At 51.7% G+C, this 22,212-nt stretch overlaps 1 protein-coding gene across 1 annotated transcript in view; it reads left to right on the top strand.

The window, feature by feature from the left end:
* Window positions 1-13,932: 13,932 nt before the first annotated feature.
* LOC144950966 (protein Jade-1-like) overlaps window positions 13,933-22,212 on the top strand; it is a 136,606-nt gene continuing 128,326 nt past the window's right edge. Inside the window, exon 1 of the mRNA XM_078881154.1 lies at window positions 13,933-14,055. The gene's annotated coding sequence lies outside the window, so the exon portion shown is untranslated. The remainder of the gene's footprint in view (window positions 14,056-22,212) is intronic.

The raw sequence follows: 22,212 nt of genomic DNA, 5'->3' as shown, positions 1-22,212 counted from the left end.
GGAGTGGAAGAATGGCAGGCGCATCTTCAGATGACAAGCCGATGGTCAGTGGGCAGATCAGCTCCACGGTAGGTCCTGGTGTCAAGGACATGGGCCCGCATCCGCTGTTCCCTTCACTATATAGTCCAGCACATATTCTTGCTTGGACCTGGCGTGCATCCATGATATTTTGTGGAAGCACCGATGCCAGAACAGCGTGTTGGTAATTAAACCCATGGGCCGCACAAAAGTCTTGCAGCCTCCTACCGTTGTTATTGAGCTGATCTGACCCATGCCTTCCAATTACACCAGACCAGGTGCCAGCATCATGACCAACTTGGGCATTAAAGTCACCCAACTCTATCCCAAGGCGCCACTTGAGCTAGCACTTGTGACAGGAAGTCATCGAAGGCATTTGACTCATCGGCCTTGCCTGCATCCCTCCAGTGATGTTCATCTTCGGTGGGAGCGTAAGTAACCACGACCACCACACCTCGCCTCTGGTTGATGGGAAGGCGAGCCCAAAGTAGCCTGGGGCTTACAGCTTCCCACACCTCACTGCCACGCTCCCATGCCCCCTTCATTCTTTCGTTCAGAAGAAGAACCACTCGCTGTTGTTTGGCAGTCTCCTGCCCCGAGTAGAGGACTGTCCACCCCTCATGGTGGCAGAAGCCAGAGCCGGTCCACCGGACCTCCTGAATATCGCACAGATACAGGCGGTACCGGTCCAGCTCCTGACATAGGAGTGACAGCCTCCTTCACAGTGAGCATTCGAACATTTCACGTGGCCACCTGCAGTGGCTTTTCATGTTTCTGGAGGAACCATGAGGGTAAAGATTCAGTCTCCTGGCTCTGCCAAATGGGGTTTGGCCAGGAGACATCATAGACGCCTTTCACCCTGGGGCCTTCGGCACAAGTTTTAGCTGGATATTTTGTTCATTGTTTAGTGGTAATTCATTGAAGGTGAAGGGGTTACCAGCCGTTCGCACCCGTTCAGAGCCCCCTTTGGCCGCTGTGGTGGCTTTTAACACCATGAGGGGAATGGCCAATCGAAATTGGCTCTCCCCCCATGGTATTGCTCACAACAACGTTATCATCCGGCACCAACGAGGAGGTAGGGGGTTGTTTTTGCCAGACTACTAACACAGACACAAACTCACACACATGCAAATACAAAGAATCCCCGTGTAGCCTTGCATAGATTATTGAAACAAATGCTATTAGCGAGCACCGATGAAGGCCGGAACTGTGGCACACGAGGGGGTGGGTGGTCAACCCCACGCCCGGCCGCCTTTGTCTCCATCGTGGCGATGTTTACACATCGCACCAGGCACTCATTCGAGGCTAAGTCGACCTAGGGGAGGCCCAGGACCGGTTCAGATAATCGTCAGCAGTGTTGGTGGCCGTGAGTGGGAATCGTACTCGGGTCGCCGGGTTCGCAGAGCAGTGCGTTAATCGCTACCACACAACCGCGACACACACAGAGCTACGCGCGTAGCTCTACGCACACACGCACGCACACACACGCACACACACGCACACACACGCACGCACACACACGCACACACACACGCACGCACACACACACACACGCACGCACACGCCGAATGTGATAAAAGGCTGGGAGAGCCTGTGAATTTTTCCCCGGGTAATAGATTTCATGCTGTACTAAAATAAATAAATAACGCAAATTTTTTTTCCCCGCTGAAATGAAATCACAATTTAATCCACGTGCGCGTCTTCACTATGGGACTCCTCGCGTTTCCCCTGCGGTATTTCGATTACGAAACAAGTCAAAACCCTCGTCCGGTTTCAACTTCGCTGTGTGCCATCAGCAGGGTGAGGCCACATGAACGGACCGCCACGGTGGCGAGGAGATGTTAACTACCTCGCCTGGTGTACAGGATGTCGCGGGTTCGATCCTCACCCTGACGATGCCTGCTGTATATTTGGAGTCTGCGTGTCTCTCTCATCATCATCATTATCACGGTGGCTAGGAGATGTTAACTACCTCGCCTGATGTACAGGATGTCGCGGGTTCGATCCTCACCCTGACGACGCCTGCTGTATATTTGGAATTTGCGTGTCTCTCTCTCATCATCATCACGGTGGCTAGAAGATGTTAACTGCCTCGCCTGGTGTTCAGGAGGTCGCGGGTTCGATCCTGACCCTGACGATGCCTGCTGTATATTTGGAATTTGCGTGTCTCTCTCTCTCTCATCATCATCATTATCACGGTGGCTATGAGATGTTAACTACCTCGCCTGGTATTCAGGAGGTCGCGGGTTCGATCCTGACCCGGACGATGCCTGCTGTATATTTGGAATTTGCGTGTCTCTCTCTCTCTCATCATCATTATTATCACGGTGGCTAGGAGATGTTAACTACCTCGCCTGGTGTACAGGAGGTCGTGGGTTCGATCCCGACCCTGACGACGACTGTTGGTGTTTTTTGGAGTTTGTGTCTCTCCCGTAGATTTTCCCCTCCACATTTAGAATCAACTATCACCCAATCTTAAATTTGGAGCTTTCGTGACTGCAGGAATTACTCTTTGGTTCTTTCGGTAAAGTCACGTATAAAAATAAAATAATAAATTAAATAATAGCATACGACGTTTCGATTGCAACACAAGCAATCATCATCAGGTATATCACCCGTTTAGAGTAATCTGGCTGCCGCTATCAAATTTCCACGCGAGGACGATGAATCGCTTGGCTGAGCTGCTACCATTTGTGATGCTCAGGTCGCTTCTGAAAAAGAGCTACACAGCTTTCCTGGCAAAAAAAGAGTTGAATCGTTTAATAGTATATATATAAATCCACAACATTTGCAATTTGAGTAGCGTGACGTTTCGCTGGTAATTATATCAACCAGCATCATCGAGCAATGTGTGGATTTACTCCCCATCCACGCCGGTGGGCTGGAGCAGTTATACTACAATATACACTATACACTACACTATACACTACACCACTATACACTACTATACACTACTATACACTACTATACACTACTATACACTACTATACACTACTATACACTACACTATACACTACACTATTAACTAATTGGCGCGTTGTTTAGGTGACAAACCTTACCGGCTGTGTCGGGTGGTGGAGGGTCACGACACATTTATACTCACAGCGATCTAACCCAAACACCTTACGCATGAATATAATATCAGTCGCGAAAGCGTGTTAAACTAAGCGTGTTAAACTAAGCGTGTTAAACTAAGCGTGTTAAACTAAGCGTGTTAAACTAAGCGTGTTAAACTAACCTTCTTCTTACTTCCACGTTGGTCAATCTTTGGGCCCAGCTTCGGTGCGATGTCCTTCTGTCGTTTTGCGCTGTGTCTCTCGCTCTCCTCCCGCGGTGGCGTGAATTATTATTTTTTTCCCTCCGGCTTTCCCCCCCCCCCCATCCGCATTAGGAATCAACATCACGCGTTTGGAGTATTTGGATGAATTTGTCGCTCAACATTTCCACCACGCCATGAGCCACTTCGTTGAGCTTTCATTCGTGGCAGCCGGGTCGCTTCCCAAAACAAAGCTACGAACCTCAGTGGGGCCTCACGCGGTAAAATAACAAATAGTTTCGTTTCATTAATATATTTGTTTCAGCGATTCGCTTACCTTTCTTATACTTTGCACTCCTATCGCATTTTGCGTATTTCGTCGAAACCTTAGGGGGCCGTCCATAAATGACGTCACGCGATTTTGGACGATTTTTTACCCCCCCCCCCCACCGTCACACGGCGTCACAAAAAGTCAAACCCCCCCCCTCGAATATGACGTCACAAGGCTCTGCCCCCCCCCCCAAAATACAACATGCTTCAAATCGCTTTAAACTATTGTCATTGTAGTGCGTATTTAATGTGGCGCTGCACTCTGATGTTTTAGGAGATAATATTTATTAAAAAGTGCATTTAATAAAATAGAACGTGTTGTCCATATTAATTTAAAGTTGCGCATTTTGATGTGACGTCACATTTATCAACCCCCCCCCCTCGTCACACATCGTCACAAATGTCTGACCCCGCCTCCACCCTAGGTGCGTGACGTCATTTATGGACGGCCCCTTATGACCCCGTGCCCCTCCCGGACGTCTCTGATAAAGAGCTGTATGGCTCATCGGATTCCTCTGGTCTAAATACAATATTCTGATGCTGATCTTTAAATCAGTTTAAAGGGGGGGGGGGGGGAGCAGCGAGAGTCGGACCGGGTAACAGACATTAAGGGGGGTTTGACCGTCGTCCCAATGTGCAAACAGAACAGAGGACCAAGGCCGTAGCCATGGAGTCAACATTGGGGGGGGGGTAAATCTTCCAGGGGTCCCCCCCAGAAAAAAAATCTCAATTTGAAAACGAATTTCCTGCCTAAAATATGACAAAATTCACTAACACATAGGATGGACTTTTTATTTCTTTTTAACAATAATGTCTAATGGTGTATTGTATTACATTGTTCTGTTTTAAAAAAATTACCCTTTCTTGTATCATTGTATGTAATGCCAGAGATTAGGGATTAATAATGTAAAACCATAACCACAATCATATAAACAGAAATCTATTTTATAGCAATGTATTGGGAGGGGGGGGGGCATTTTAAGCATATTTGAATATTGGGGAGGGGGGATGTATATAATGACGGCCTTGCAGAGGACGCATGCCAAGCTCTGCTCAGCGTGATGCTGAGCTCCACCTTTGCCGAAGTCACCACAGCAAGGCGACACACACGTGTTCACGTGTCCACATGTCCACGTGTTCACGTACACAACAGATGCGTCTGGCGTGGCGCGTTCCATTGCTAGCCCGGGGGATGTAACCCTTTACGCATTAGCTCCGTCCGTCTCGATATCAGAATGCTGTATTTATACTGCAGGAGGAATCCGATGAGCTATGAAGCTATTTTTCCCACAGATGTCCGGTAGGCACACGGGGTGAGAACGCGACAACAACAAACACAATACACAAACACGACAGGTGTGCAAAGTAGAAGGAAGGTAAACCGATCACCGAAACGCAGACAAAAACAAACGAAACCATCCCCATCCTACCAGGCAAAGCCCACTGAGGGTATTGACTCGTTTTTCGGAAGCGACCCGGCCACAAATGGCAGCTCAACGAAGTGGCCCCCATCATTTGGACATTGACAGCAGCCAAATGCTCTAAATAATCACGATGCATGTTTCTAAATGTGGAGGGCGAAAACCGGGGAGATAAAGGCGGCCGGGCGTGGTGTTGGCCACCCACCCCCTCATGTGCCGTGCCAGCCTCCATAGGTGCTGCTTGCTAACAGCGCTTGCCCCAACAGTCCGTTGAGTCTATATGGGGGATATTTGTCTTTATCTTTGTGTGACTGTGCGAGTGTAACTGGGTTGCGGTGGTGTAAGTGGTTAGCGCGCTGGGCTATGAACCCGGCTACTCGGGTTCGATTCCCGCTCACGGCCAACACCAGTGACGATTATCTGAACCGGTCCTGGGCCTCCCCGAGGTCGACTTAGCCTCAAATGAGTACCTGGTGCGGCGTGCAGTAAATATCGCCACTGGGGAGACAAAGGTGGCCGGGCGTGGTGCTGCCAACCCACCCCTTCGTGTGTCATAGCGCCGGCCTTCATAGGTGCTGCTCGCTAGCAGCACTTGCTCCAACAGTCTGTTGAGGCTATACGGGGGATCTTTGCCTTTGAGCGAATAATGACGTACGGACCGAGTCTGTGAACTTGAGAACGCGGTTTAATCGCCGTGCGTGCGTGTGCATGAATGTGCATGAATGTGCATGAATGTTCAACTTCCTTCGCTTCGTACGTAGCCGACCGTGCCAGCCGTTGTGGTTGCGGCTAAAACCCGAGGTGGAACCCCCAGGATCTCAGCGGTGCGGCCACCACGTCTCCGACCCTCTGAACCACCCCGGTCACCTTATGTATTTGTAAAAATAAATTAATTATAGAATTTCGATTTAAAGCTTTCGTGACTGCAGGGATTCGTATTTTTGTTTTTTTCGGTAAAGTCGCGTAGAAGGGAAATAATAAAATAATAAAAATAAAACAATACAATTATTGCGTTGCAATGGAAACGTCGTGAGAATTTAATTGTTTTCTTTTAATCATTTTATTATTTTCCTTCTACGTGACTTTCCCGAAAGAACCAAGAATATCATTATAGAATGTCGGGGTTTATTTTTTTTTGCTATATCATGGGACCTTTCTGGCAGTGTCAAAAAAGGTCCTGTGATAGAGCCGCTCACCCCGAGCTGTAAATGCCACGCTACGTGCATTGCCCTTGCGCTGGTCGCCTTGTGGTGTTCTCTGCTCTGACACTGGCGGTGAGACGATGCCATGAAGAAGGCTGCCGTCTCTGGTGTCGGCCAATCAGTTTCAAAGACAATGCCCAAATATTATAATTATCAAAGCATGTTTGTTCGCATGTTCACCACAAGTATTGTGTGGTTAATGCAGTGCTTTATACCTTGCAACCCTAACCCTAATACGGTGTTCGAACATCTTAACACAACTCCCGTATAATTGCCAGAAAGGGTAAAACGTATTCTTGTTTTGTTCATACTGAGTTTGTTTTGCTGTTGTAGCAGTCATCGGTGACCAGGTTGAGACCGCCATCAACTCTACTACACTTTGAGGCCCTGAGTTTAATTGCAGGTGGCTGATGCCCAGAGTCAAACCCAGGATCTCAGCCTGTGGACACCAGGTTAAGACCACCATCAACTCAACTGCACATTGAAGAGCTGGGGTTTAACCACAGGTGATCGTGGTACAGAGTCAAACCCAGGATCAAAACAACTCGTATTTTCGTTTAATGTGTAGATATATATGTGCATGTTTAAGTTATTTGCTTATCTTTCCTATACTCGTGTGTTTTCGTTGCAATTGCGTTTGTTGTTAAAGTTCGGACCCCGTGTCCCTAACTGGACATCTGTGAACAACAAAAGAAGCTTCACAGCTCACGGGATTCCTCCTCCTCCTCCTGCTGCTGCAGCAGCAGCAGTCTAAAATTCACCATTCTCATTCCGATAACGCAACGACGGCGCCTTTCGCGGCGCTCGCAGCCATCGGTGATTGCGCCGAGACCCATCGGACTCGCTAAGCCCCAGCGACCCAGAATCCCATGAGCTGAAAAGTTGTTTTTATTACAGATGTCCAGTTGGGGACACGGGGGGGTGTGGGTCGGGGACATTGCAACAACAAACAGTTGCGGAAAACCGCGATCGTAAGTTCAACAAAGTACAAGAAATGTTAAAACAACAAAAAATCTCCCAAACGCGTTCAAAAAACAAACTAACCCGCCCCCCATCCTAGCAGGCAAAGCACACGGAGGTGGCGAACGACGGGCGGCTAGAAACCCCCCCCCACCCCCGGCATCAAACTCGGCACTTCGAACCTCGGCGGTCTGGCCCCCCCCCTCCCCACGGAATTCCGACACCGTGGACTCGATCGTCCGCCTCCGCCGCCATGTGGCGCGACGTTGCGGGAGCGGTACCTGGAAGAGGAGGAGGAGGTGACAGAGGTGGTGGCAGCTGCCGCTGCTGCCGCTGGGCGGTCGCCGTCAGAGTCCGGGGTCGTAGTCGACATCGCGGCAGATGTACCACAGGATGACGTAGAGGATGAGCAGGATGGCGAAGAGGAAGAGAGCCACCAGGATGGCCTTGGTGAAGGGAGACGCCAGAGTCTGGTGCATGGCCAGGCGCTCGCTCGCTCGCTCCGATCGCTCGCACGGCACGGCCAGCAGTAGATTGGGGGGGGGGGGGACACGGCGAGTGAGAGAGAGAGAGGCGATAGGAGGGGGGTAGAGAGTCGGGGAGGGTGCAGGGAGAGATACGTGTGGAGGAGAATGGAGGGAGAGGTGAGACAGGGGGGAGAGGAGATGGAGTGAGCGCGGGGATAAGAGCCGCAGGGGGGAGAGGGGAGGGGAGAGATTCGCGTGGAGAAACGAGAGAGGGGGAGTGAGAGCGAGAAGAGGAGAAGGCGGCGAAGGGCAGATGGGGAGAGGTCGAGGACAGGAGATAGGCGCTGAGAGGAGAGATGGGGGAGTGGGAGTGGACGAGAGATAATGAGAGAGATGAGGGAGTGAGAGTGGACAAGAGATAATGAGAGAGATGAGGGAGTGAGAGTGGACGAGAGATAATGAGAGAGATGAGGGAGTGAGAGTGGACAAGAGATAATGAGAGAGATGAGGGAGTGAGAGTGGACGAGAGATAGTGAGAGAGATGGGGGAGTGAGAGTGGACCAGAGATAGTGAGAGAGATGGGGGAGTGAGAGTGGACAAGAGATAGTGAGAGAGATGGGGGAGTGAGAGTGGACGAGAGATAATGAGAGAGATGGGGGAGTGAGAGTGGACGAGAGATAATGAGAGAGATGAGGGAGTGAGAGTGGACGAGAGATAATGAGAGAGATGGGGGAGTGAGAGTGGACAAGAGATAATGAGAGAGATGGGGGAGTGAGAGTGGACCAGAGATAATGAGAGAGATGGGGGAGTGAGAGTGGACCAGAGATAATGAGAGAGATATTAAAAAAAAGCTATTTCATGGGTAGAGACAGCGGGCAGAGAATGAGTGAGAAATGGGGAGAAAGGAGAGCGGGGGGGGGGGGGAGAGAGAAAAGAGAGCCGAAGGGGAGACGGATGTGAGGCGAGAGAGAGAGGTAAGAAGTGAGGAGAGAGACTGGGAGGAGGTGTGCGAGGGTGAGTGAGTGAGAGAGATTAGGCGTTTAAAGGGGCCGGCGAAGGGAAGGATTGAGAGACGGGGGGGGGGGGGGAGAGACGGAGGTCAGGGGGGCATGGGGGGAGGCAGAGAAGGACGCAGAGAGGTGATGGATTGGAGATGGATGCGAGATGTGTCGTCAATGATAAACAGACGAGGTGAGCAGAGAGAGAGAGAGATGGGGAGCTCTGCATGCAGATATGAGCTACCCGTCGGATGCCTTTGGACTGCGAGAAGGGTTGGGTGCAGATGCAGCACTTGTCGTAAAAAGAAGAATAATACAAAGATAATAATATTACAAATATTACATAACAAACATAGGGGAACATAGCCATGGAGTAGGGAGAGAGGGGGTAGATAGGGGGGGGTAGATAAGGGGGGGGGGGGGGTAGAGAGAGGGGGTAGAGAGAGGGGGGGGGGGGTAGAGAGAGGGGGTAGAGAAAGGGGGGGTAGATATGGGGGGGGTAGGGAGAGGGGGTAGAGAGAGGGGGGTAGAGAGAGGGGGTAGAGAGAGGGGGGGTAGAGAGAGGGGGGGGTAGAGAGGGGGGGGTAGAGAGAGGGGGTAGAGAGAGGGGGGGGTAGAGAGGGGGGGGGTAAGGAGAGAAAAGCGTGACATCTTTTGTCAAATTTTTCATTAAAAAAGGGGGGGGGGGTTACTTGAAGCAAAGCATTAAAAAAAATATAAATGATGAACGAAGCAAAGTGCCGACTACACCGAGCATCATCTTCTTGTTTCCTTTGATCGTAAAAAAAGGAGAGTGAGAGAGAGAGAGAGTTCGGTGGGACAGGGAACGCGCACCACCACAGCAGAAGCTGAACATTTACCAGAAAGCGCTGAGAGAGAGAGGCAGAGAGAGAGACACGGGACATGTTGTAAGGGAGAAGACGCGCGTGACTGACAGCAAGAGAGAGAGGGACATGGACCAGAACCAAAGTGAGATAGGGAAGGAGATGCGGGCCGAGACACAGACAAAGGAACCCCACCCCCCATGTAGCCTTCACAGGCTGTAGGGGCAAGTGCTGTCAGCGAGTAGCAGCAGCAGCGCCGTTGACGGCCGGCGCTGTGGCACACGAGCGATGGGGAGGGGGGGGTGGCAAGCACCACCACAAACACGCGTGCACAGATAGAGACGAGGCTGATAGCGACAATGACAGACACGGAGCGTGAGTCGTGAGACGGGCCCGAGTGAGAGCCACGCGGGCTCTGAAGCTGCTGCCGCAGCGTCCTGGCGAGCGCGTGCCGCTGTTGCGATGGTAGCTGAATGGCTTCTGCGGGGGGGGGGGGGGAGACCCCTCCAACCACCCCTCCCCCCTATCACCCCCCCCCCACTCATCCCAACAATCCCACCCCCACTCCTCCCCCCAAACCCTCCTCCTCACCCCTCCCCTCCTCCAGCACCCCCCCCCCCCGCTCCGCGCATCGCCCCTTCCACCTGGCCCGCGACCGGTCACCCAAAGGTGATGGAGGTAAAACAAAAAAACAACAAAATGTAAAAGAAACCACCACACACGTGACGATGCAAAACACTCGCTGATCTGCAATTCGCTCACAACGCCGACATAGCGCGCTGCACGTGCAGCTTATGTTGTGGAGCGAGAGACAGGGAGCGCGCACGCGTGTGTGTACGCGTGTGTGTACGCGTGTGTGTGTATGTATATGTAGGCGTGTGTGTGTGTACGCGTGTGTGTACGCGTGTGTGTGTGTACGTGTGTGTGTGTACGCGTGTGTGTACGCGTGTGTGTGTATGTAGGCGTGTGTGTAGTCCGGCAAAACAACCTCCTACCTCCTCGCGGTGCCGGACGGGCAACGCTGTCGTGGGCAGTGCTGTGGGGGGAGGGCCAATGCCCATTGGCCTCTCCCCTCATGGCGTCTGTGACCACCACAGTGGCTAAACGGGGGCTCTGGACGGGTGCGAGGGGCTGGTAACCCCTCCACCTTCAATTAACCACCACTAAACTACGAATTAAACATAAACCTGTAATTAATAAGCTTGTGCCGGAGGCCCCGGGGGGTCAGGCTTTTATGACGTCTCCTGGCCAAACCCCATTTGGCGGAGCCAGGAGATTGAATTTTAACCCTCGGGGCTCCTCCAGAAACAACGAAAAACCATTGCGGATGGCCACGTGGAATGTTCGAACGCTCACTGCGGAGGAGAGGCTGCCACTCCTCTGTCGGGAGCTGGACCGGTACCGCCTGGATCTCTGTGGCATTCAGGAGGTCCGGTGGACCGATTCTGGCTCCTGCCACCATGAGGGGTGGACAGTCCTCTACTCGGGGCAGGAGACTGCCAAACAACAGGGAGTGGCTCTTCTTCTGAACAAAAGAATGAAGGGGGCGTGGGAGCTTGGCGGTGAGGTGTGGGAAGCTGTAAGCCCCAGGATACTTTGGGCTCGCCTTCCCATCAACCAGAGGCGAGGAGTGGTGGTCGTGGTTACTTATGCCCCCACCGAAGACGAACATCCGTGGAGGGATGCAGGCAAAGCCGATGAGTCGGACGCTTTCTATGACCTCCTGTCACAGGTGCTGGCTAAAGTGGCCACTCGGGACAGAGTCATCTTGTTTGGTGACTTCAATGCCCGAGTTGGTCATGATGCTGGCACCTGGTCTGGAGTGATTGGAAGGCATGGGCCAGATCAGCTCAATAATAACGGTAGGAGGCTGCTAGATTTTTGTGCAGCCCATGGGCTTGTAATTACCAACACGCTCTTCCGGCATCGGCGCATCCACACAACATCATGGATGCATGCCGGGTCCAAGCAAGAACATCTGCTGGACTACGTAGTGACGGACCAGCGGATGCGAGCCCATGTCCTTGACACCAGGACCTACCGTGGAGCTGATCTGCCCTCTGACCATCGACTAGTCATCTGTAAGATGCGCCTGCCATTCTTCCACTCCGGTGGTGGGTGTACACCCAGGATCCCATTCCAACCAAAAGTGGCCTGGTCTAAGTTAGCTGATGAAAGTTGCAAGCGAGAATTTCATCATCGCTTGCAGCTGGGGTTGGCATCGTCCCCCACTCCACCTGATGTCGAGGGTAAATGGGCGAGGTTTAAGACTGTGACTCATGCAGCTGCAATGGCTGCTTTGGGTACGCGGTCCAGACCTCCCCGGGAACCCTGGCTGACGGAGGAGGTGTTCAGGTTAATTGAGAAAAAGCGACAGGCCCACTCTCATCGCCTACAGCATCCCACGTCAGAGAATGAGGAGGTTTACCGCAGTCTTCGCTCGGAGGTTCGGAGAGCCGTGAGGCGCTGTAAGGATGGGTGGTGGTCGCGGGTTGCTGAGGAGATGGAGTCTGCCTCAGTAGCCCACGATCAAAAATCACTATTTAACTCCATCAAAAAAGTAACCTGTAGCGCCACACCTATTACCATCATTAGAGGAAAAAACGGTGATCCAATCTCCGACCCCCAGGAACAGGTTTGCAGATTTTCTGAGCATTTCTGTGAGGTCCTGGGGGAGGGAAAATCTCTCAGCCAGGAAAACATCATGGCACAAAGTGGGGATAACCCTGCTGAGGCTGCGGTGCCTCAAATATTGGAAGAGGTCACCCCCTGTGAGTGGCTGGCTGAGGTACCGGCTGTTGAGGAAGTACTGAGGGCGATCCGGAGTCTGAGACCAGGGAAGGCACCGGGCAGAGATGATCTCCCAGGCGAAATGCTGAGGGAGGGTGGCGTTTGTGCACAGACTGCCCTATATGACATCATAACAACAGTCTGGACCACTGGACGGGTTCCGCAGGACTGGAAGGATGCCCTGGTGGTCCCCCTCTTTAAGAAGGGGGACCGTACCGACTGTAACAACTACAGGGGCATCTCACTCCTCAGTGTGCCGGGTAAGGTCCTGGCAAGGATTATTCAACATCGCCTTGCTAGGCATGCTGAGGAGAGGCTTGCGGAGCCCCAATGTGGTTTCAGGAAAGGGCGGTCCTGCACAGATGCCATATTTTCTGTCCGTCTGCTACAGCAGAGGTGTAGGGAATTCCAAAAAGACCTACATCTCTGCTTTATTGACCTGGTCAAGGCCTATGATACCATCAGTAGGACTGGGCTCTGGGTTGTTCTTCGTGCTTTCGGAGTCCCTGACCCTCTGCTCACGATCATTAAGGACCTTCATGATGGTGAGCGGGCCCGGGTAAAACTACGTGGCCGGGAGTCGGAGCCTTTCCCTGTACACCTTGGGGTGCGACAGGGATGTCCTCTGGCTCCCACATTATTTAACATCTATTTCGACTGCGTAGTTCGTGAAGCCTTCAATAGCTGTACCGGGGGAATTACCATTTGGTACAGATATAATGGGAGGCTGATCGACGCCCGGGTGCGATCAAGGGATGGCTCCCTATTGGTCAACCACGTTATGTATGCCGATGATTTGGTAATAGCTGCTCATTCAGAAGAGGAGTTGGAGACGCTGCTGCTGAGACTGGAGTGTGCCACTAAGAGGTGGGGCCTTACCATCAGCACCACCAAAACTAAGCACCTGCCTGGGTATTTTGTACCATCGGACACTCCGCCCCCACAACTCCCAATCGGTGATGGGGCAGTTGTGGAGAGAGTAGAGAGTTTCCCATACCTGGGCAGTGTGCTCATGACCGGCTCCAGTTTATCAGCAGAGGTCTCACTCCGAATCAGTCGAGCGGCAATATCTTTTCATCGGTTGCGTAACGCTGTGTGGAAGCTACCTGGTCTGTCGCTCCGCACGAAGCTTCAGGTCTTCTCGGCCACGGTCATTCCCTCCCTTCTCTACGCTTGCGAAACGTGGACCCCCCTAGTGGAGCATCTTCGCCGGTTGGAAACATTTAGGCTGGCCTGCCTACGATCCATCCTGGGTTTAACCAGGCTGGATTGTGTGAGGAGCTCACAAGTCCTTGAAAGATCTGGGCAAAGTCCCATCAGTGAGCTCCTCCGGCAGGCAAGGCTGCGTTGGCTGGGTCATGTAGCCCGCATGCCCAGCCACCGCATGCCTAAACAGCTTTTGTTCGGCCGGATCGAGGGGGCTAAACGGGCGCGGCACGGGCTAGAGAAGAGATGGAGTGATGTGGTACAGGAGGACGTGGAGCTGAGTGGACTTGCCGATGACTGGTACCAGCGGTGTCAAGATCGGCCTCAGTGGAGGAGGCTCGTGAAGGACGCTACTGGGCAGTTGGAGGCAGTCGCCCTCCAACAACAACGGAGGGCGGAGGAGCGACGCTCACAACAACGAGCGGAGCGCCGGGTGGCTAAAGCACAGCAAGTTGGCACAGTAGGGGGCACAGGTGGTGCATCAGCCAGTCATCTCGGTCATCTCGGTCAGTCGACCCATGGCACCTGGGTCTGCCCCGTGACCTCCTGCCAGCGGGCGTTCGACACTTCACGTGGCCTCAGGGTGCACATGGCCTGGCACAAGCGTCGTGGTGACGTCACCGCCACTTAGTGGCGAATGGCGGTTGTTGTTGTTGTTGTGTGTGTGTACGCGTGTATGTGTCTAGTCCGGCAAAAACAACCCCCTAACTCCACGTGGTGCCCGACGGCAACGCTGTGGTGGGCAGTGCCGTGGCGTGAGGGCCAATTTAGATTGGCCCTTCCCCTCATGGCGTTTGTAACCACCACAGCGGACAAATGGGGGCTCTGGATGGGTGCAAGGGGCTGGTAACCCGTCCACCTTCAATTAACAACCACTAAGCTACGAGTTAAAAAATGTTTTAAGCTTGTGCCGGAGGCCCCGGGGGGACAGGCGCCTATGACGTCTCCTGGTCAAATCCCATTTGGCGGAGCCAGGAGATTGAATCCTTACCCTCGGGACTCCTCCAGAAACAACAAAAAACCACTACGTGTGGCCACGTGGAATGTTCGAAAACTCACTGCGGAGGAGAGGCTGCCACTCCTCTGTCGGGAGCTGGGACACATCCCGGCAGATGTTGCTAGATCTGAAATCGCTGCTATCCTCAAAAACGCTTAGAAACCCATTAGCAACATTAGCAAGGACGAGCGTTTTGAACTCTCTAAATAAAAAAACAGAGATGACATAGTCATCCTCTCAGCCGACAAGGGCAATGCCACTGTCATCATGGATAAAACCACTTACAACAAAATTCAGGGCCTTCTTAATGATGGCAGCTGTACCAAAATCAACAGAGATCCCACCAACCGTCTAGCTACAAAAACAACAATATCATCACTAAATCGACTTCTCTAATCGATCAGACCAAGCAGAGCTCCCTTAAACCTTCGGCTGCTAGACCACCGAGATTATATGGGCTTCCAAAAATCCACAAAGTAGGTACCCCGCTCTATCCTATCGTCTCCACCATTAACTCACCTACCTACAAATTGGCTCGGTTTCTGTCTGAGACCCTGCTTCCTTTCACGGGCAAGTCCACTATCAGCTGTACTTAACTCAGCTGACTTGGTTTCTCTAATCAAGGACATCTCACTGTCTCCAGATGATTTGCTTGTCAATTTCGATGTACTGTAGTCTCTCTGTTCACCAATGTATCTGTACCTGACACCATTGCAATCATTGAAGACTTGATCCAACAGGGACTGAATCCAGATGTACCAACTTTGATAAGGCACTGCCTTACCAACACATACTTCCCCTGGAATGGCACATTATAAAAACAAAATGAGGGTACCCCAATGGGTTCTCCCTTATCGCCAGTGGTAGCGAATGTTTTCATGGAGAAATTTGAGACAGATGCCATCCAGACATCCACCCTACGTCCTTCCTTGTGGAAGAGATACGTAGATGACACGTTCGTCATCTGGCCACATGGCCTGCCAGCACTGAACCAATTTCTCAACCACATCAATTCCATACACCCGTCTATCAAATTCACCATGGAAATGGAAAGGGATGGCAAGCTACCATTCCTGGATGTTTTGATCGAGAAGAGACCTGATGGCTCGTTGGGACATTCGGTCTACAGGAAAGCCACCCACACGGATTCCTATCAAAGCTGTCTCCCCAGCCATGGGGAGACAACCTTCTGAGGACCCAACCAATACCATCACTTTGCCATACATAGCAGGGGTTACCAAAAAGATTTCCAAAATCTTAAACAAACACAAGATCCAGGTTCGTTTCAACATAGTACACAAAATCCGTGATTTGATCCCATTTGCAAAGGATGTGATTTCTGACATGCAATACTCTGGTGTCTACAAACTGAGTTGTGGTTGCGGCAGCAGTTACATTGGGGAAACGAAACGACATGTCTCAGACCGCGTTCGTGAACACAAGGCAGATCCGAAACACGGTAGGACCAATACCTCAGCCGTGGCTGATCATTGTTTTAACGCCGTGGGCTCACACGAAATTGATTTTTCCAAGACGGAGGTACTCTGCAAACCTACTGGCTACCTTCAGAGATTTGTTCATGATGCCATCCAGATATATAAACAGACACAACTTCAACTGAGAAGATGGGTACAAACTGAACAATCATTTGAAGGACGTTATTAACCAGGTAAAGTCTTAAGTGACTGTGATGTTTCCTTCCTACCTGCCTATGTCAGCTGTTATTTCCAACTCGCTGTGTCTCTCACTCTCTATGCATCTCTCTTAGATCTTTCATGCTCACATGTCCTTTGGATTGCACTCTCATGCCTTTGGATTGCACCACTCTTCGATCTTACATTAACATGCTAATGTCTCACATTAACATAGCCACTTCCGAGCCCTCGTCGAGGAGGCCGCTCTTCGTTCTTACAGTTACATGCTCATTTCTCACATTAACATCACTAGCCCCACACACTTCTTTATGACCCTTGGGCTACACACATTTCAAACCTTTTAAAACAGTCTGCCTCAGCAGCAGATCACGCTTTCCCACCTGATGACTGACGCTTGTGTTGTGCCAGAAACGCCGTGATTTATTTTATACCTACGTGACTTTACCGAATGAACCAAAGAGTATAGTGATGAATTGGCACGTTCTGATTACGTGATGACCCTTACTAGTTGGCTGTAACGACACATATATTTACGCGATCAACCCAAACAAAACCCTCTATTATGGATGATATTGGTCACGAAAGGCTGCTACGTGTTAAACTACAAAATGTGTTTTTAAAAGATTTACGTGTTTTATTTATTTATGTAGGGCCCCTTTATAACATATGCCACAGTCCCCGCACTAGCTTCATCCGGCACCGTCGCGATGCATTGCGCGTTCGCGTCCATCTAGGTCCCCGGTCGGCAGGCGACCGGGGTTGACTCCGTGCACTCCTCCCGGCCACGCCAGCACAAGCACACATTGCCCGGGTCAAATAAAACCTCTCCGTTTTAGTCGTTTCTAAGTTGCGTCCAATTTCAACCTCGGCTCCCCTCTACCACCGGGCGCCAACAGAAGCCATCCAGAGGGATTTCAATTGACGGAAGCGCTCGCGATAGCGATCGTTCTCAGGGCGCGCGCCCGCCCACCTGCGCGTGTGGAAAGGCACAAATAGTTTCGCGACAAACCCATGCACAGAAGGAGCGAGAGAGACGGTTTTGGTAAACGTGCAAAGGGAGCAGTGAAAGCCTTTTTTAAACAGAGACGCTCTTCGTTGAGTTTACACGACGTTGTAACCCCCCCCCCCGATCTCGAAGCAGTTCCAGAATGTTAGGTGCCCGCAATTGCAAAGGCACCATCACCCCCCCCCCCCCGCCGCCGCCCACGTGTGACGCCTGGAGACCGTGGGTGACAGCGAGCAAATGCACAATCTGAGGATCTCGATGGAACATAGCACGCGGTGGAAGGAGGTCATGAATGTAAGGGGGAGGAGAGCAATGTCCTTGTCCATACAGACAAGGGAGCCCGGTGAAGGGACAGGAGTACAGGTGCGTGATGTGACGCTCGAAGGGTGCCACTTGCTGCTGCTGCTGCCGCTGCCGCTGCGGATGCCTGACGACGCTGGATGTAAATCTGCAGCTGAAACGTCGGACAGCGTTGGATGTGCACACATTTTTGCACCCTTTTTAATATTCCTCCTCCGTTTAACACGTGGGAAGGAGGCTTTCGCGACCGATATCATCCATGATCGAGGTTATTTGGGTTAAATCGTGTAAATATGTAAATGTGTCGTTAAAACCCGCCACCACCCAACACAGTCAACTAGTAAGGGTTGTCACGTAAACAGAACATGCCAATTCGTCACTAGTACAGCACACCGGTGTGTTGGAGAGCCAAGCCACAACATTTACAATCTGAGTACGACGTTTCGCGAGTAATTACTGGCGAAACGTTAAAACCCGGGATCGAACTCACGACTTCCAGTATACCAGGCGAGGTAGTTAACATCACCTAGCCACCGTGATGATGATTAGAGAGAGAGACACGCATACTCCAAATATAAAGTGTGTGTGTCTGTGTGTGTGTCTTTGTGTGTGTGTCTGTGTGTGTGTCTGTGTGTGTGTCTGTGTGTATAGTGTAGTGTATAGTGTAGTGTATAGTGTAGTGTATGTTGAACTGCTTTCGCACCATACGTATAATGTACTTGGGGTTGTTGTTCGGGGGCGCCCCCGAACAACCATTTACGGCCTTCGGCCAGGGCAGTCACGAAAAAATTGCACACGAACGACGCATTCACGCAAGCACCCGATGCTCTGTTTTGAAGTTTAAAAATGAAACATCTTTGAATTGTATTATGTTTTGAATTAGATCATTTTATTTCTGCATTAAAAGCTTATCATTTTACATCTGGAATACTTCATTGAAAAGAACATTTGGTGTGAATTTTCTCTCGTCGTTAAGTAGATGGCCTTGCTGGGGGTTCGAATCGATGCGGACTTTCACCTCTTTGGGATTTCGGGATCGAGATAAGGCGACACGGAGCTGCTGGCCGTGCGAGAAGACCGCCGTCTGCAGATCGATTCCAACGTGATCGAACGTCTGTCCCTGCGCCTCTGTCGTTCATGCAGGGGGCGCGTAGGTTTGCAGCGCCCCCTGCATGAAAACGACGAAAAGTGCAGCGTTCATCACAGATAGATAAAGTTGCGCGCTTATATAAGAGTATAGTACGTATAGTATATAGTGTAGTGTATGTCGAACTTTTTTTGCACCGTATGTATAGTGTTTAGAAGTACCTATAGTATAGGATGAACTTCTTTCACACGGTACGTAGAGTCTAAAATGTTTAAGTCCTCTGCACTGTGACGATGCGTCGATTCAACACCGCCCCATTTCTCAGGGGGGGGGACCCTTACGCACCGCGGCCGATCGCACGGCACGTGCCGTGCGATCGACGTTCAAACGCAAACAAAAAAAAATAAGCCAGGTCAAAATTAAAACAAATATTTTCAATGCACACACTTTTATTTGCACTCTGAGGCACAGAATAAATTATTTTGACCAACCACAATGAATCACATTTGATGTGCTGGATAAAAGCGGGTAGCGTCCTCTCTGTATGTATTTATGCAAACCATCCACTTTTATTCAGCACATCAAATGTGATTAATTCTGGGGTCAAAATAATTTATTTTGTGCTATTGCGGGACTTGGACCGTTTGGTTTTTTTTAATGAAATCTTCAATTTCCGTGTAGAAAATTTCAGCTCGCTCGGCTTCGTAGAGCCGACGAAAGTGTGTCAAAGATTCAAAAGAATAAGGCAACTTCAATAAAAGTGTAACAATAAATGACGCCGTTCATCGGCGAATGAGGGGCGAATGCCGACACGCATCCTAATGGAGGGTTAGCGAACGGTGTTTCGAGAGATAGAGTGAGGTAGAGGTAGAGAAGGAGAGAGAGAGGGAGAGGAGAAAGTGCCGACTACACCGAGCATCTTCTTGTTTCCTCTGATCGTAAAAAAGAAAAAAGCTGAGAGGAAGGGAGAGAAGCAGAGATAGAGGGACCGCGTGGAACGCAGCGAGCGACGGACGGGTCGGCGGACTGATTGACGCACTGACAGACAGACTCGCAAACGGACTGACAGACTCACACACGGACGGACTTGCAGATGGACTCACAGACGGACAGGCAGACAGATTGACTGACGAACTGGGTGGGTGAGTGGGGGGGGCGAGTGGATCACAACATGTCTTTGGAACAGCGACTACAAACTATGTGTATATTATAAATACGCCTGCCATGCGGTATTTATAGATCCCAGTGTACTGGGATAATAATACAAATATTATACAGCCATAAAAAAAAAGATAGAGGGAGAGAAGGCGAGAGATAGAAAGAGCGAGAGAGGGAGGGAGAGAAGGAGACTTTGGACTTTTAAATCCCTTTTATTGCTACCAGCAGCAACAGCACTGCAGCCGATTTCGATACAAACCACGTGGAAAAAATACAGCGTCAGGTGTGCACGTCACAAACAAAACTACGACTCGCGGGCACGTGACGCCACACGTGCCCATGCGCAACACACGCCACGCTCGACGTTCACGCTGGTGCAGAGGGCTTGGCAACCCACCCCCCTCCCGGCGTTCGAAGAGTACATGCGTGTCACCAGCATTTGAGTGGTTAAGCGTAATGCTCCAGACGGAGCCGCGTCCTTGAGCAGGCCGCTGAACACTGCACCGCAGAGCAGCCGTCAGTGTCGCCTTGCGGCATCTTTTTCCCCCGGTCTTGTCCACCGCCATCTTCGCTTGGGCACAGACGGAGTTGGCGAGATCGTGGCACTTGTTAGCCAGGTATGGCACCCCCATTCATGAAACTGCTCTTGTAGAAGGGCACCTCCAGTCTCCTTAAAATGGTCCCCAAGAGCCGGAACATTGGCGTTGAGCTGCTGGCAGCGCAGCTACTGGTGGGGCAGATCCTGCCGGGCCCCACAGAAGGCGCACAGGACTGGTACCCCCGGGGAGATTCGTGCCGAGCCGCACGGCCCATGGCAACGTGCAGTGTGCCAACCTCCACTGGAGGTCACCGCGGCGTTTGGCCACGGGAGACTTGTACATGTGTTTCCACTGAGGGGCGGCCACAGTGAGGATAGAGAAATGGTCTATCCATTGTGTGTCCGGTAGGTCGGGCCAGGTTCCGAGAATGCAGCGCCTTGATGCAGCACGTGCAGAGCGCTTCCCTTGGGGCGCTCTTCAGGGGCACGTCCCTGCAGACCCGAAGCTTCAGTAGTGTCTCAGAGTCGCTGTGGCCGGGAGACTGAGCGCAGGAGAAGCGCCACTCCGCGAAGGAGGAAGAGGAGGGGCTCACCACCGTCCTCCGGCGCCTCCAGCTTCAGGTGCAGCTCCTGCATGGCTCAGAGCAACGTCCCGCAGCAGCTTCTCCTCCCCAGCGAGTGTGGAGCGGAGTCCCGCGGTGCTGGCGATCTCAGCAGTGGTCGTCCACTTTCGCTGGTGGGCCTGCACGAGGTTGAAGACTGTCCGCAGCCCTTCCGAGGTGAAGCGTAGAGCCAGAGTACTCTCTCCTCTGATCCCCTGGAAGAGGCCGTTGCCGAACAAGAGGTTGGTTCAGGAAATGTTTGAGGTCGTAGTGCGCGAGCGCTCTGGTCCACTCGAAGTTCCGCCATGCATCAAAAATGCTCCGGTAATAACCTGGCAGCCTCGTGTAGTCGACCAGGCTCAGGTCCAACAGGAAGAGCTCATTTCTGTGACCCCAGGCGCCTCCCCCTGCATCTCTCAGCAGACTGAGCGCCGTTTGTACAGCAGCAGCCGCCTCACTGCCACGAACCTGAAGCTCGTGACCCTGGTGGCGACGTCCACCAGACCCTGACCACCCTCACCCACCGGCTCAGGCGGAGAACCCCCGGCCTGAGGCAGAGAGCGAAGGAGAGAGAGAGAGGGAGAGAGGCGAGTCAATGCATAGGGGGCGGTGAAGACGGCACGAGGGCGATGGGGAATCTCCGGATTGCATCGCGGCCCTCGGGCGCAGGGAGCCGTTGGAAGACCCCGTGACGTTGTCTGCAAGAGAAGGCCACAGTGTGCCGCACCTACGTGTGTATGTTGAACTTATTTCACGCCATACACACGTATGTGTGCTGCACTTATTTCACACCGTACGTATGTATGTTGAATTTATTTCAAACCGCACGTACGTATGTTGAACCTCTTTCACACCGTACGTATGTTGAACTTCTTTCACACCGTACGTACGTTGATCTTATTTCGTACCGTGCGTCGCCAACCATGCTAATCAGAGGTGCGGGGTGGGGGGGACACATGAAGGACAACAACAACACGAAACACACACATAGGCAGCGCCCCTCAACCAACGAGTGTGCAATGTCGGTCCGAAAATCTCTTCCCGAGTTCGAGAAGTGACCCCGCGAACGACTCGCCTGGGGATGGTGGAACAGCTGTGACGTCATCATCGTCGTCATCGTCGTCATCATCGTGTCAGCCCTCGTGCGAAAGACCTCGGAAGGTAACCCCCCCTCCCCTACCTGAAACGATGGGGTCTTGAGACTCGCGAAGTCACTGAGGCTTTTGCTGGGTAAACAGGCATAATGATACACTACTAGCAATAATAATAACATATATAAAAGGCTGATGATGATCATTAAGAGTGATAACCTCACGGCACAATACGCAACGCTATACGAGAGAAAGAAAAAAATCCAACCAAGGTCATACAAACATCTTGCTGAGGTAGAAATGCCT

This window comes from Lampetra fluviatilis, chromosome 60, assembly GCF_964198595.1.
Source record: "Lampetra fluviatilis chromosome 60, kcLamFluv1.1, whole genome shotgun sequence".
Lineage (NCBI taxonomy): Eukaryota > Metazoa > Chordata > Hyperoartia > Petromyzontiformes > Petromyzontidae > Lampetra > Lampetra fluviatilis.
This window is presented reverse-complemented; position numbering and strand designations above follow the sequence as displayed.